Genomic DNA, 17,491 nt, shown 5'->3' on the forward strand with positions numbered 1-17,491 from the left:
CAAACTGCTCCGAACTACTGTATCTTGCTAGAGCAAGTGAAGGTAAATTTATACCTTGAGGGTGTTTAGGAATGCCATAGTTTGACATAACGTAGGGCATAGGAACGTCAGGAAAGAACCCCTAAGGAATAGTTGTTCTTTGTAAAGTAACTGAGTTCTTGGACAAATCAATATTCAAGTAAGGGGAAGTTCCCTAACTGCTTAAGCTGGTTTTCCAAAAAATCGTTGTGACGTTTGGTACGGGTGGTAGTAGCCATGCCTGTACTTGGGTAGATTGGGCTATGCCTAAATAAGGGGTTTGAAGTTTTATTAACAGTACAATTAATTAAAATCTTTACAGTAAAAGGTAAAAGTACATAGAACAATAATTTGTAAACTTCTTTACTTATGAAAGTGTATAGTCCAGTACTGATTAAAAACAGTTTAAAAGAAATGCAATAAAAATATCATGCGGCCCCTTGCTAGGGCCCATTCAACTGGGCTTTTCCCGGCCTTATATGCCTGGAGTTAGTTTTTGCCGCGGGTGTTTCGTTCTTTGGGGGACGTGCAAATGGCACTGTCGATGATACTACCTAATGAGATCGCTTCAGCTTCGATCAATGGCCTTTGCAGTGGGCTTCCCAAGTGTTAGAATGCTCTCATTATTGGCTTTTAAGGCTAGCCTGATTTGATGAACAAATTTCGCCGATCTTGCTAAAGTCATTATATTGGTGGTTGACAGGCACAAGGCCGATGCTTCCAAACATGTTGTTATGTTCTGATTGAGGCAAATCGGACGCAACAATCGTCGGCGTTCGTTGTTGAGATGAGGGCAGCAGCAGAGAAGATGCAGCCAGGATTCCCTTGTGTAGGTACACAGCCTGCAGATTTTGGAGTCCCCTCTATAAGCCCACGCGGGATTGAAATCTGCTATTCCAAGCGTGGTCAGCCTCATAAATAGAATTTTACTTCGAACCTGTGTTGTGACGGCCTCGCTTAAATAAGGTTGTGCTTTTCCCACAGTATATGAATTGTTTAGCGGTTCCAATTGGGGGCTGCGGCGTAGGGTTTTGTAATAGAGTTCGAAAGAGATTTCGTGCACTTGTTTGTTGATGACTCTCTTCCAGACAGTCAGTGGGATGTCCTGCCGAGAGAGGTTTTCTTCCGCTATCATCAAAACTTTGATTGTGTTGCCCAGCCTGGTGTGCCATGTCGAAGCTGAGTCTTCAAAGATGGTTCTCAAATGATGTTTTAGAGAATTAGCCGGGGCCTTTAATATCCTTAGATACAGCTTGATCAGCTCCCCCTGGCCGATCACGTCTGGCCTTGCTAGACCAAGTTCCAGTCTCAGCCTGGTTCTTCTTGCCGTTCTGGGTATGTGTGGCACCGACTTGTAGGCCTTAGCTTGGGCAGAGTTGAGAAGGGCGTCCAGCTTCCCGGGGAAGGCAAGGTGACCATAAGAGATTGATGGAAGGAGTTTTGCTTTTAGGGCTATCAGAATTGGACTAGCAGATGGACTGATCAGGTTCTGACTTAGTTGTCTTAAGAGATGTGTTACGTTGTTGGCTTTCGAGGCCTGCTGATTTAGGTGTACGTTGGCTTTTGCCCGTTCCGAGAACCAGACTCCTAGGTAGTTATATGAGGCCACCGAGTGTATTAGGGCATTTCCCAGCTGCCACTGTGCGTGCCGTTTCCGATGGTAGGACCCGAAGATAATAACCTTTGTTTTTCCTTGGTTGACTGTTAAACTGTTGGCGATGTTAAAACTGTTTAGGGCCGTTAATGCTCTTTGTAGGCCAATCTTCGTGTGATCCATTATAGCCGTGTCATCGGCGCACTGTAGAACCGGTAGCCTCACTCTTCCTAATCAGGGGGCTACTAGGCTGGCACCTTTTAGGGCCTCTCCCAGGTCCGCAGTGTATAAATTAAAAAGGGTGGGAGCCAGGACGCACCCTTGTTTCAGCCCATTTACTGTAGCTATTTTGGAGGAAACTGTCCGAGCGCTTGTTTTCACACGCACCCAGGTAGCCTCGTCTAGTGACATGATTGCCTTAAGAAGTTTCGGTGGTATCCCCCACTTTCCTAATTTCCACCATAGGCGTTTTCTGTCTACTTTGTCGAACGCTGTGCTATAGTCTACAAAGCAGCAGAATAGTGGGGGATGATTCTTCGAGGTTGCCTGTGCGGAGAGATATGATAGCGCCAGGACGTTATCCATAGTAGATGCCTTAGACCTAAAGCCGGTCTGGTACGTGGGTATAATATTTTCCTCTTCTGCCCATTTTTCTAGGTCGTTGAGTAGCAGGCGTGCGTAGGCCTTGGCCTCCAGATCGAGCAGGGCAATGAGCCTGTAGTTTGACGGCTGTAGACGGTCACCTTTTTTGAAGATTGGAAATAGTATAGAGCCCCTCCAGGAGTCGGGGTTGCGGCGGTCAAGTAGGTGTAATTGAAGAGCGGAGTTAAGAGTGCAGCCCAGAACTCAGGTGCCTGTTTGAAAGCCGGCGCTGGAATCCCATTGGGCCCCGGAGAGCCGTCATTCCTCATGCGCTTGATGGTTTTAATGACCTGTCGGATGTTGGTCCAGGTTGATGAGGTATCGTCAGCGTCGGCCGGGGAGCTGTTACCCCTTGGGATATTAGCTGCACTCGAAGTCACGGCTCCTGGATATGCACTAGTCTGTGGGGCTTCCTCGGTCGACTCTGCTTTGACCAACGAAGGAACTTCGTTACTGGAGACTGTTGCATATAGCTGTTTCACATATTGAGTCCACTCTTTTTCTGCCACCCCGTTTTCTCTCGTTGGTCCTCGGTTACTCAGTTGGTTGATGTATTTCCAAAGTCGTGCAGTGTTCTTTTGTTTCAGAAGGGTAAAAACTTTAAGCCATTTACTTTCCGTGTCGGCTTTTTTGAGTTCCCATTGCTTCTTCCTTATGGAGGTCTGTAATGCGGGTATCGGTGGCCCCTCTATTTGGCTGCCCCCTCTTTTCTTTGCTACGAGAGCCTTACGTAGAAGTTTTTTAAGTTCTCGTAGGTCCTGGGGGCAGCTATTTCTTCTGCTGAGTTGCTCATTTATCTTAGTTTTTTTTGTGGAGTGGGCTTCCCGAGCTTGTTTTGTAGATCCTCAATGGTTTGCTCCCATCCTGTTATGGGCGGTTCCACTGTGAGCAGACTCCCTTCCTGTGCCTGGGCCAACCATGTTTGTAGTTTTCCTTCTGTCATGTCCATCCACTTGATCCTCCGCAGGGCACTGTGTTTCTCCTCCCCACTTGGCTCCCCAATGGATTGGTAGGGGGTTGCGGAGGGTATGACCAGCTGGAATATTGCTCTTAGTGGCCTGTGATCGCTTTCCTGGCGATTCTCGACTTCAAAGTCAGTCATTTTATCCGCCAATTCACCGCTTATCATGATGTAATCAATTCTGGACACGTTTCTAAAAGTGGGCTGAGGTTGCCAGGCATCCGAACGGGTTTTTTTCAGTGCATAAATTGATGTTAATTTGTAACTGAGGAAAAGGTCATGCAGAGGAGCTGCCCTTCCTGATCCCCGAGGAAGGCTTACCAATTTGTCTAGGTCTTTTAAATTAAAGTCCCCAGCTAAAATGACCTGGTGTGTTTTATATTTATTTAGCAAGTCCTCCAGGTTTTGTGACAGTGCCTCCAACTGATCTCTCATTAGGTCTGCGCTGGGTTGATGTAACAATTTAGTACCAGCAAATGAAATGGACGTTTAGTGAAGCTCAAACCTCTTATTTGAAGCGCTTGTAGACCAAGGGAGTTTGCATTGATGGCAGTAGCAACAAGGGCACACTCATGTTTTATGAAAATTGACAAACCGCCTGCGGGGCGACCAAAAATGTTCCTTTTCGTTGCTAGTATATGGAATCCATAATACCCTGCCAGAGGGGTAGAAGTCAAGGCCCAGATTTCTTGGAGACAGATTATGTCTCCACTTTCCAGGAACTGCTTTAAGTTTTCTTTGTTACCAATTTTGCTAATCCCTGCTATGTTCCAGGAGATTACGGTAAGTTGTGTTTTCACAGTGATTCCGAGCCTGGCATCCCCTCTGAGGGACACACAGTTGTGGCGGTTAGGAATGCTGTGTCCTCCAGCTTGCGGTTCCCTTTTGCGCAGGGATAGGAGAGATGGTACGTATGACTCGTTGATTGTTTTCACATACGATTCTAATTCCTGATGGGACCCTTTGACCAGTCTGGCTTCTGTTTGAGGATCCCAAGTTGGTTGCCCCTTGCAGGACCAAACGAGTGGCCGTTCTCTCGCTGTCCAGGGCCAGGACAAGTGGATATTTTGGAGGCAATATTGCCTGAACTTCGATACCCCACTTCGCGAGTATGATGGAATTTTTCACAATAGCTTGTTGTGTTTCTTTATTCTTCAATCCCACCACGGTTGAGTCGCCTTGGGTGTCGCCTTTCAGGGACTCGAATTTCACCCATTCTATATCCCCTGTTTGTGTCTTGCCCAGGGTGTCTAGATGTTTAAAAAGACGTAGAAGGTTGCTCCGGGTTCAAGATGTCGTGATTTCCCTTGCTGCAAAATCTCGGAGTCGGAACCACCTCATAAACGACTGCTGGTGCACTCTCGTGTTGAGCCTCCGCTCCCATTTGTGTAGCTGTTGCTGCTGGGGTGGTCGCTGACCTGTCACTTCCTTGGGGGGTTGGAGGAGAGCCTCCTTGCCGCCTGATGTGCTGATCATCGTTGGACCTAGTAGGAGGGTGAATACTCAATGGAGATATTTGAAGATTGGCCGCGGGTAACACAGGTTTGGCCGGAGATGACTTTGTGGGCCGTTTTGTGACTGAAGGGCTTATTCCGGCCATTGGCTGGTTTGCCATAGGGATGCTTTGTATTGCTAGTAGCTTTTCACCCTTTGCGCTCGAGGTACTTAATATTATGGTTTGTTTGTGTTGGTCTTCCTGTGGTGAGGGGACTGGGGGAATCCTTTTTCCCCAGTTTTTGTCCGTGAATATTGGATAAAGCTGGGTTGCTTTTGTTCCCTCTTTCAAAGGTGGTTGTTTGGACTTCAATAGTTGTGGCTGTCTCACTTTTAACTTTGTTTTTTTCTGTTGTTTTTTTAGCTTCTTTTTTGCTCTTCTTGATAGGGGGGATTCTGTATGTCTGCTATGCCTGACAGATCTTCCTGCCTAACTGTTCCTGAGACTTCGCTGTCCCTATGATTTGGGCTTTGTCGGGCTGTGGATAGTGAGGGTCTGGAATCTAACTTGGTGGACGTGTGCTCCGCGAATTTGCCGTTGTCGGCTATGTCCTTCCCCGATGGGGCCCAAGATGGCTGTGTCTCCTTCGGGGAATGACTGTTGTGCTTTGCTCGCTCTTCTTTGTTTGTTATCGTTGGTGCCGCGGTTCTCCCTTTCGCTATTTCCATAATTTCAGCTAGAAACTCCGGCAGGGAAGCCCATTTCTCGATGAGGACTGAGCAACGGCAGGAGCAGGCCCCCTGGCTCGTGTTGAGAGATCCTATTAGCCAGGGCCTCCACCTTGCAGCTTATATCTGCCAAACGCCCGGCTATTGCCTGTAGGAGGTCTATCTGTAGTTCCATCTTGGTTGATGGCCACAAGAGTGCTCTGTTGGTGGCGATGTTTTTCTCCAACTGGGATGGATTCTCAGTGATCGTGTCTGTACTACTATTGCAGATCAAATTGTCAGCTTTCATTGTGTGAGGCCGTGGAGATTCTAGGGGCCACAATGAGATTGGGGTTAGGTTGAGGGTTCTTTCAATCTTTTGTTCTAGATTGTAGAGGAATGATCCTATAGGCTCCCCAGCAGCTGGCAACAGTGAGTCAGGGGAGTCTAGTTTGGGGACCATCAGGTTAGGGGACTTGTGCTCATGTTCGGAGTCATGTTCATACTGGCAAGTAATTGTGCCCGAGGTCTGAAAAGATGGGGCAAGGGCTTCAGACTGATGAATTTGCACTGTTGTCGTTTCAATGGAACCACTTTTAAGAGGTGCTGAATCTGTGGTCTTGCTGGTTGTAGTGACCTGCGTCTCGTCTGTAGGCAGAAAGGGAGAGCCAACCCTGAATTGACCTGTCGGTAGATTAGGGTACAGTTGATCGTGGGCTACATCAACCTTTTCCTGCTCAGTCCTGGGTTCCTCATGAGGGGGCGTCCCAGCTTTAGGGGTGCCGATGGAGTCGGGCAGTCGTCTGATGTATTCATTTGTGCTGCAGTCTAGAACCGGGCTTAGAATTCCTGGAGTGGCGGTCGGGGTGGTGTCAAGGATACTGTTTGGGGGGTCCTTTTTCAAAAAAAGTTTCTAATCGACCCTCTTTGGTCAGCCTCTAGTGATTTTTCGTTTGGGCTGCCAGTTAGCGATTTACTCCTTGTCATCCGAGTAGTCTTGCTGATGGGTGATTGAATCGTGGGACTTTTTTCCGGGGACGTTGGCTGGCAGCCCTTCCTTTTGCCCCCCATGGCCGAGTGCCAAGTACCCTACTGGTGCCCTGCTGGAGTTAGCCGTACAGCTACTGGACAGCTTTTTCTTCAGGACCGGGGCTTTTTCCGCCACCGCGATATGGCCTTGCCGTGAAGAAAGGACAACTAGGGCGGCGTATAGGTTAAGATGGCTGTAGGTTAAAAAAGCTGCCACGGAGCTACTACGGCTGTTTGCTGTTGTTTGCTGATTGGCTGCCGAGGGCGATGGTTGCACTCATGTGGTTCTGAAGTTCGTTCTGGGCTAGCCAATTAGAGTGTGGTAAAAAAGGGAGTAAAGGTAAGGCACTGACCCACGTTCAGCTCTGGGGGGGGATGGGGGTGGGGGGGGAGCTCCGCCGATGTTGCTTGCTCGCATCGAGGCCCCTTTCTTCCCTTTAAATTTTGAGCAGTCTTTGAGTGTCAGCCAGTGGGCAAGTTGGTGGTTAGACAGTTATAACAGGCTGTGAGATGGTTGAGGTGACTGAGGAAATGGCGATTGCCTCACCTGCCGGGCTGGTTGCTGGTTGCGGGTCGCTGGCTACTGGTTGTTGGTTGCTGGCTGGTTGAACTCTGCACGATCCGGTCCGGTCTTGGGTTGCTCCCGCGCATTGCCCCTTCACTCCTTGCGCCTTGATAAGGGAGCTGGCGGGGGGAAAGGCAGGGCAGGAGCAAGGGGAGACCAAGTATGCCGCCCTGTCACTTGGTTGCAGTGCTCCGGCTCCCCCCTCTCACACCCCACTCGTGAGGGCCAGTCCGAGAGGAATCCGGGGTAGGGCGGGGATAGCAAGGCACAGCACGGAGCTGCGTAATGCAATGTGGTGCTGTGCGGTGGATCAGCTCCAGGCTCTGACCGTTGCTGCGGACCGGTGGTGTGGCTCTAGCGGCTCATGCCGCGATCACGCAGTCACGGTGCTCTTGATGCCACCCTTGATGCTGCTCTTGGGGGGTGAAAAGGGCGAGAAGACGAAGCAAGGTGGAGCGCTCTTCAGAACGCCGACCCGCTCGTTTGCTCTGCGCGCCTCGTTCCTCGTCTCTCTGGCTCTCTCGAATGCCTATATAAATAAGGGGTTGATTTCTATGCCTATATAAGGGCAATGTGAATTGTATCTATATAAGGGCATGAATCTGGAAAATTCGCTCGGGGCTTAAAACGCCACACAACACCCACTCCACTTTCTTATGTATGACATTACTAAGTTTTAAACACATTTAAAACATATCTAAACATGATGTGTTAAAACCCACCCAAAATACATAAAAATGCATTGGTACTGGTTGTACACGAAAAGCATATGTACTGTACACATTTAAAGCAATGTTTCATTCAAAGCATGTAGATGACATTTGAAAAATGCTATCTGAACGAATCATGAAAATACATTTATGAAATGGCTCTTAATTACAGAAGAAAAAGTCAAGACCATTCCATGGCAGATTATATAAACTGTTTGAATTGTGGACAAGGTCAAATATTGTCCCTTTGGAAGTTTTCAAAGAATTATAGTTCTCTATGAATAGTTCTACTTTAAGCAGATTACTTTGTGCCAAAAAAAGAAAAAATACAAATTTGGAAAGACAAAAGTTCGATCATAGAAAAAATAGAATTCCAAAGTTAGAAACTTCGGTTTGAAAAATGAAGGTAGATTTCGGAGTCTCTCAGAACACTGTGTGCCAAATTAAAAGAACATCAAATCTTCTAAGTCTGAAAAGAATTTGTCTACCATTGTAGGTGAAAGTTGGATTACCTTGTTAAGAAGATTAATTGCACATAGATGTGAAAGCATCGCCGTCAGCGTTGGTCGCATTAGCAATGTTCGAATTGGATGGTACCTGTGTGCCGCTTTCCTCTCGTACCTCACCGTCAGCATTTTGCGTCTGTGAGATCTCAATGAATGCCGTCATCAGTATTGGTAGCCGCTGGGGACAACACAGTGCATGAGCCGTCACTGGTCCAAGCAAAGTATCAACATCCGTTGGCATGACTGATGGGAGTGTGAGACAGATGTCTAGCACACATTCTTCTCCACGTGGCAGGCATTGTAGAACAGGTAAGATGCAATCTCGCCAGATTGGTCTAAATGAAATAAACCATGTGGTATTCAATTCTCTTAAACGAGTTAATCCCAAAATTTGGACTAAGCGCTCACGACACTTCATCGCCAGTAGAGTATTTTCCACGGGGATCTGGGTGTCTGCTGTGGACTAGCTTGCCATATCAAAGCAGTAGGAGCAAAAATAGCATCCCTGCAGCGAGTCCCAAAATAAGAGGCAATCCGCCAAACACAGAGTGCACGAAGTTTGGAAATATTCCTAGGACTGCTTCAAAAGGTGCTAACAGTCCCGAAAAAATCGTCTTAAATACATGTACAATACCACTTGTATCAGACATGTTTAAGATACAACCTAGCATTTCTGAGAAATGTACAGGGAAGTTTGTAGTTAATAGGGTGTATATCTCTGCAGAAGTCCTTGCGACTTGCAGATCATAGGTCTCTTTGGCCGAGGTCAATGGCACAGTTTTCTGTAAAATAATGGCTTTCATTCTACTTAAAGTATCAATTTGTATAGAAGAGATGTTCAGTGAAGGCTATAATGGCGACTCCCGGTCTGTCTTGGTTTTTGGAAACAATACTTGCATACAGAAAGTGATCCTGGCTGACACAGTTACGATATAGGCTAAACCTGGCAACATGCCACAGCAGCCGTGATCATTCAACATAATGTAACTTCCATTAGAAAGTTGCCTAAAAATTGGATCAATCACTGCAGCTGGTGAGCCTTGCAGGTGGCAGGATAAATTGTTAGAGGAACCATCGCAGACCCAGTGTAAGTTTATACCCTGACAAAGGAGAGAGCCGCTTAGTGCGTTTTCACAATTTGTACCACTAAGAAACACTTCTTTCCACCCACTCCAACATCTGTGCGTGTAAGGTAATTCCCTAGATGTCTTGATGTATTCTTTACCCAACCTTTCATATAGGCCTGCTGTTATAAGTTTTAAGCAATACTGAAAATGGAAAATTGTAACAGGCAGAGTGATTGTACCATGTATTATCCATTCAATTGCTGGCCTTTTAGCGACTGTAAATGGCAATCTTTCCAGTTTTTCAATGCTCAGCACCGTATAGTCTGCTCCCCTCTGTGTCAATTTGATCTGTTTATCAGTGAGATTGAATTCTGAAAACAGTGACGTGTTATTGATTAAACGCCAAGGCACATAGCCTGAACGAAGGTTTTGTAACGTCCAGCCTAATAGCATTATAGAACGTAATTGCGACTGTCTTCTTCCATTATGTCTATGGCAGAGGATACTATGCTGTCCAAAGAATATATCCTGGACGACAGAGTCGTTAACCCATTGTCAACTACAGAGAGAGATTTCTCTAAATTAATACGATCAATTTCTCGTATTCGTTCTGCAGTATCTGCTTGCGTAATCTGTCATGCTTCATTATACAGAGCATAGATACCAGCGTATATAAAACGTTTATGATGCGGTTTAGATTGTAAGAAGGCCCTCATGTCAACGGCATCTTTAAGTAAAGATAAGTGTTGTTTTACTTCCTTTAGTGTAGACTTGTGTAGCCATTCATGGCACAGTTTCCCTACACTGTTTGTTGTTACTATTCCTGGATGCTGTCTCTGAACATATCTTGGATCTGGCCTAGTGAATGTGAACCCTTGTGTCTTATTCAGGAATCTATCTTGACAGTTGTTTGTGTCTGTGGGCCAGATTTACCATTTTTTCCAATCTGGATCTGTTCTGTTGTGAAGCAAAATAGTATGTACGTCGACCATCCCCTCTGAAGTGTTACTGCTATCAGGTGTAGGTGTAGGTATGGACGGTTTGTTTAACTCCTTGATCTTGGCTAACCCAAGACAAGATGTCTGTTGGACAGTGTCATTCAAAAACATTATTTGTCCCTCAGCGGGAATCCGCCTACAAGATGATGACCCAGTGGTATTACACTCCATCTCGGCTTCAGAAGATGTTCCCTAACGCGTCTCCCATGTGCTGGCACTGCACACAAGTCATTGGCGACTTCATACAGATTTGGTGGTCGTGCCCTCTCCTTGCTACCTACTAGAAGGAGGTCCTTAGTCATATTAAACGGGTCTCAGGGTACTCCCTCCCCGAAAGTCCACTCACTATCATTCTGGGCCTTAGGCCAGTGAACCTGCGAGCAATGACCCGCCGGGACCGGCACCTCAGGCTCCACATGCTGGGAGCTGCGAAGCAGGCTATTGCCCTATATTGGAAGAAATCTGAATCACCCTCGATAAATGTATGGTTCACTCGCTTAAGGCACGCAGTGGCAATGGAGCTACTCTCGGCGCGCCTACAGCTTCGGGAGGTCAAGTTCACGAAGCTGTGGAAACCGCTGGTGGAACTCCTGGGGCAACTAGAAAACGCTAGACTGCAACCACCAAGACTCCGAGCTCTGCAGCTTTTTGATGACATAATACGTCCCACTGACCAGGAGAGGTATTGGAACTCCACTGACTAGCCATCCAGCACAACCCCCACAAGTATTCCTTAGGACTCTGACGTCTTCTTTACAGATGCACTGACTATGCCCAAAGTCCTTGACTTCTCCCTGCGGGTCACCAGAGGTCATATGTTTTAAGGCTAGAACAACGCCTTCCAGCGGCATGCAATGCTCTGAAACTATTCCTAAGCACCACACACTCCCCCCCAACCGCCACATTCTCCTTCCTTTCCCTCTATTCCTCCCCCACTTTCCATCCCTCCATATTGGTTATGTATATGTTCCTTTTTTGTTTTTTCTTTTCTGTTTCATTGTTCACTTTCAGCAGCCCACTGTTTCAACAATGGTATCTTAACACAACATAAGCAGGGCTGGACTGGGAACCACAACAGGCCCTGGTAAAGTGCTCGGCCCGGGCCCCCACCGATCGGGGAGGTTGGAGGTGCAGCCAAGCTCTTTGCCAGGGCCGGTTTTTGGCCGATTTTGGTACAGGGCCGATTTTGCAGCTCTCTGCAAAAACGGCCCTGTGACAAAAACGGCCCCCAGGGGCCCAAAACCGTCCGCCAACTGTGCGGCGCACCGGGGGATTGCCCGGTGCCCACTATAGCCAGTTCGGCCTTGAACATAAGCATGTCATATAGCGAAGGAGCGCTAACCTGTTGGTATGAGCTTTTCCCTCCACAGCAGAGGTATGATCCCGTTAGTGAGTACTTGGAGCTCTAGGAAGTCAGCACGAGTGCTGTAGACAGCCATCGAAGACTTTAGCCATTGTCATGCCTGAAAGACCTGGGTACAGTGATGCCATCTGAATCCCTAGGCCTACTATGCCCCATGGTGTGGGAATTTGGACAGCAAATAGCCTCTCGCTTTTCCTTTTTTGTAAATTGCCATGAAACTCCTGCATATTGTAGTGCTGTCTATTGCGCTATGTTTTGTATCTGTTTCCAGACAAATGCCAATAAAAAAGTTTTTTAAAACAAAAAAAAACATTATTTGCTCTGGGATGATGCAGGCTCTAAATAAAGCTTCTAAGCCCTGCACCTGCCATTCTTTTGTGCCCCAGAATTTTTTTGTCTCAATGTTGTCTTTCCAAAAGTCGAAACCTAATGAAGACAGCTGTACATAAAAGGCCGCAGAATAAACGTGCTTGGTATTTGTCAACATACTTTTCATTCCGTCCTAATAACATTTCTTTTTTTTTTTAAATCTTTTTATTGTTATAGACAACAAGGCACAATACATTTCCGACATTACATTTTTAAAGAGCATTTCGATAATAGACTCTCCCATCCCATTTTGTCCATTGACATTATGTACACCATAGCCGTTGATAACAGTTCTGTTTATACTCTTACAGTTCAACACCGGTCTCTTCCTCCGAAACCTCTTCCGACTGAACCCTTGGTGGCTCACAGATGTTTCCTCGGAATTTATTCCATGCCACCCATACTTTACCCCATTTTTGTGGACAGCCTCTATTAACGTAAACTGTTCTTTCGGCTATCATAGCCGTGTCCATGTCTGTACACCATGTTTTAAGTGATGGTATCTCCTCCGAACCCCACATTTGTGCGATGTTACGCTTTCCAACTAGTATTCCTAGTGTGGCCCAATCCTGTGCTGGATGTGTCAGATCATTTGGTTCCCAGACGTTTAATAAACATCTCTTGGGTTACGGTATCAATGACACTTCCCCTACCTGAGATATTGTCCTCATTACCTTAACCAAATATTCAGCGATTCTCGGACATTGCCATATGGTGTGATAAAATGTCCCCTCTTCCCCACAGCCCCTCAAACAGTACGGGTGTGTTACTTTCCCTATCCTGCAGAGGGTAAGTCTAGTATAATAAGTACGGTGTAGTATTTTGAGCTGCACCAACCTCAGCCTCAAAGGTATCCGCACCACCCGTGGGGATGCCGTAGCCTCCTGCCAGTCAGTGTCGTCTAGTTCCCCAACGTCTCGGGACCATTTTCCCCTAAGTGCTGTAGTAGGGTCCGGCAAGTTATTGACCAACTTACGGTAGGTGAAAGAAGTGGCTTGCTGATGCATATAGTCGGTCAATAACCTATCCTCGAAGGGGGTGGCTTCTGGGACCTCGGTACCAGATGGTATGACTGCTTGTAGCGCATGTTTTACCTGCAGATATCGGAATATTTCCGATGGCGCCAGCTCATATTGTTCCATAAGACGTTCAAACGTGATTATCTCCCCTTGTTCCACATGTCGCCCACCGTGGAGATGCCGATCGCGTCCCATTGGGCAAACCCCTTACTATTTTTGAGTCGCCCTAACCGTTTGGTATCCCAGAGAGGGGTGAGTTGGGTTATGACTCCCCGCCAGCCCAATTTAGCATGTGCCTTATGCCATAAGATGATTATGTGTTTTGTGGGTCCAAGCAGGGAGGGGGGGGTCACTTCTCATTATACAGTGCTGACAACATGCCTTCCTTCCCTAATTCGTGTCTATCTGCTTTGAAAGCGGGGTCCGTCTGTGGTGTGTGTATCCACTGATTAACAATTTTTAATTGAGCTGCCCAATAGTATAACTGTATGTTTGGAAGCACTATCCCTTCGTCATACCACCCTCTAACCAATTTGTGCTGTGCAATGCGTGCCGGTTTGTTTCCCCACAGCAGACTGGAAATCCGTGCCTCTACCGCAGTGAAATAGCTTGGGGGTACTAGGAATGGCGTATTCTCCAGTGCGTACAAGAATCGTGGGAGCGCCATCATCTTAAAAAGTGCTGCCCTTCCTAATAATGTCAATGGTAATGTGCCCCAGTGTAACGCATCCTGTTTGAGACGCTCCGAAGGAGGCATGAGATTCTGCGTATAGCATTCATCCGGGCTTGCTGTTATATGAATACCCACATATTTAAATGTGTCACCCACGATCTGTAATGGACAATCTCTGGGGAGCGGAGGTGGTGGGCCACGTAAGATAAATACGATTGATTTGGACCAATTTATAGTGTACCCAGAAGCCCGACCTAAGAGTTCACATATGTTGAGGAGCACCCTAATACAGCAACTAGGAGAGGCCATATATAAGAGCACGTCATCTTAGAGGGGCTGGGTGACCTCTTTGAGGACGGAGCACTACTCCCTTTCGCGACACTGGCGGACAACACAGGACTACCAGCCGGACAATTCTTAACACATGCGAAACTCCTACATACACTAACACAGGCCTGGGGCCCGCTAGCGGATGAGACGCCGACACATCTCCTTATTCAGTATCTACATGTGATGGGCAACAGCTCCCACGTGGTACACTGGCTCGCCCAAGCACTGCACACACATACTCAATTCTCCCCACAGCGGCTGCGAGATAAATGGGCAGAAGATAGGGGTCGAGATTGGACTGACAGGGAGTGTACACAGATACTGGCTGGGACACGGAATATACCACGCAATGCCCGCTTCAAGATCATACACTATTACATCATACACCGGGCGTACCTGTCCCCTGATAAGATCAACCAATACTTTGGGCTTACCACAACAGCATGCCCCAGATGTGGACTTGTAGATGCACAGTTCCTACATATCCTTTGGACATGCCCCTCATTGTACACCTACTGGGCCGCAGTGGTAAGAACATTGGCGAAAGCAACGGGGGCAGCTTGCCGTTTACATGGGAAGCTTGCCTGCTGGGCTTATTTAGGAGGACGAAGCAGACGAAAGTTCAGGCGCGGTATTGGGATCTAGGGCTGATCACAGCGAAGCGCCTCATTACTAAGCGCTGGAAACATGCTATCCCCCCCCAGCCAATACACTGGCGGAATTCGTTGGATAACTGGGCAAGGGCTGAGAGTGTGGCACTCCATAGAGAAGAGACAGCGGGACTCCGTAAGTTCCCAATAGCTCTAGACTGGGATGCCATCTTGACATCCTATCACCAAATATGCCAGCAGGACAGCATAGAGTGACCACTCGCCCCTCCCCCCCCTCCTCTCGGTGACGCCCGCGCGCCCGCCCCTATGCTTTACACCCTTATGATTGATAAGAGGCAGCGTGGACCCACTCGTTGCCTACCCCATGACCATCACACACACACAAGCTTTTGTCATTAATCAACACCCACTATTTTTGCTTCTAAAATCTGTTAGATTGTTCTTTATAGTTAACTGCTCCACAGGAAAAAAACAGCTTTGAATATATGTTGAGCTATTTCTAGGCCCCTTTTTCCTATAGCGTTGCTATTTCAACATCGTTTGCATGTCCGATGGACAGGTCTGCAATGCCAAGAGGAAACGGTCTCAACCCTCTCCATCACCTAGTGCTGCAATTATAAAATGTTATACTTTTGCATGTAAGCCAGACTTTATTGCCTTCATCATGCTGCTTCATTTACATTGTCTTTCTCCTGCTCCTTGACATTGAGCTCATTTATGTGTAATGTTGTTGACACAGAGCTAGGATGCACAATTTTCATGGCGGCACTGTGTATACTTTACGTTTACTTATGTGTAATATTATACAATACCTGAAAATATGCAATAAACATATTCAAACAAAAAAATAAGAGCACGTCATCTGCATACAAGGAGGTGCGGTCTTCCCATCCTTCTGCCCATCTAAGTCCCCGAATCATCGGTTCCCATCTAATCCACGCCGCCAATGGCTCCAGCACTAGAGCAAGTAGCAGCTGTGACTTCGGGCATCCTTGGCGCATGCCACATGTTAGTGGAAAGTCTGTGGACATGTGACCATTGGCCGTAGCATGAGCCACCGGGTTAGTGTATAGTAAACGTATCCAAGCGCAAAATTTAAGACCGAAGCACAAGTGAGTAAGTACAGCAAATAGGAAGGGCCATTCGACCATACCGAACGCCATTTAGGCATCCAAGGAAAGGATGACGGCTGGCTCTTGCAGATAGGTATGCGGGCCATCACACTGTGTAATCGTTATAAGTTTAATGCCGTGTTTCTGCCCGGAATGAGGCCGGACTGATCCGGGTGTATCAGGGTCACCAGGTGTGGTGACAGTCTTAGTGCAAGGAGTTTCGTGAGGATTTTTACCTCTGCGTTGATTAAAGATATGGGGCGATATGAGGTACAGTCCTCGGGGGGGTTTTCCAGGTTTTCGGATTGCCACTATAGTGACCGTTCACTGATCCAATAGGAGTTCACCGACCTTTAGACTATCAAAGTACATATGCAGCAGGTGTGGTGCTACCGTTCCAGCTGTCTTTTTATATAATTCAACTGGTATACCATTGGGTCCCACCGCCATCCCAAATTGTAGTGATCCGATCGCCAACTGTAACTCTTCAACCGTAAAGTCAGCCTCGAGCATAGAGGTCACCTCCGGTGTGAGTTTGGACATAGCAATATCGTTACTATAGGACCGCGCCTCCTCTATGGTCATAGTGGATGGTGAGGTATATACCTGTTGAAAGTGTTGCGCTAACGTGTGCACTATTGTACATGGGTCGGCTACCACCTGACCGTCGTGCGTGCGGAGTCTTGGTATCCATTTGTTCCCTTGCTCCCGTTTGTCGAGCCATGCCAAGAGCTTCCCGGCCCTATCGCCGGTTTCATAAATCTTATGCAGCACGCCCGTCATGCGCGATCTAACCACGTGTCTGAGATATGCCCTGTGTTCTTGCTGTTTAAGGCGCAGGTGTTGGGTTGTACCTGGGGATGGGTTGCGGGTCAGAGATGCCTCTTGGTTTGATTTCAACGTTCGTTACATTTCTAAGACAGTAAGTTGAGGCAAAGAAGTGGTCTATCCTGGAGAGACTATTATGAACCCCAGAATGAAAAGTGAATTGTTGTGTCTTTGGGTGATGGTACCGCCATGTGTCAGTGAGTCCCAGTGCATCTATAAAGCTCCCTAGGTGAGACACTAGTTGCGTGTTGCCTGGCAGGGTAACGATCTAGAGCCCCATCTATGGTGCCATTAAAGTCTCCCCTAATCAATAGTTCTCTCTCCGGCAGATTAAGTAAAAAGTCGCCGCCTGGAGAGCTGGAGGAATATAAACAGACACTATATTGATAGGTCTTCCCTCCCATTGACCAACTATGGCCGCAAATCGGCCGTAGTTGTCTGTCTTCAGTTGAGATATTATTAGCAGCGATTGTTTTCTAACCAGGATACCCACCCCCCTTGAGCCAGAGGTAAACTCAGAATGGACAACCATTTTAAACCCCCATCGGTCTAGCGCTTTGCAAGCAGTACCAGTGAGATGCGTCTCCTGCAGTAGAGCCACCATCAGAGAGCACCGTATTACACTTTGCAAGACTAAGCCTCGTTTTATTTTGTTTCCTAGGCCGTGCAGGTTCCATGTAACCAGTGTTAGGGGAGCCGCTTGCGACATAGGGTGCATCTGCGGCTCTGGTTCAGGTGGGTCATGTGTTATCATCACTGGCATAATGTAGAAACATTGTCACGGTGTCACAATTGCAATGCCCTTTGAGGCTAAAGTCTAGGAATGTTGCAGATGGAAGTGCCTTTCTAGGAACTGCAAACAAGAACAAACATAACCATATGAACAATCCCCTTCCTTCCCCCCCCTCCCTGCCTGACGGACTCAAAACTGCCCGCTTCCCTAACTGTGCAGAG

The sequence above is a fragment of the Lissotriton helveticus genome, chromosome 11 (assembly GCF_964261635.1).
Source record: "Lissotriton helveticus chromosome 11, aLisHel1.1, whole genome shotgun sequence".
Lineage (NCBI taxonomy): Eukaryota > Metazoa > Chordata > Amphibia > Caudata > Salamandridae > Lissotriton > Lissotriton helveticus.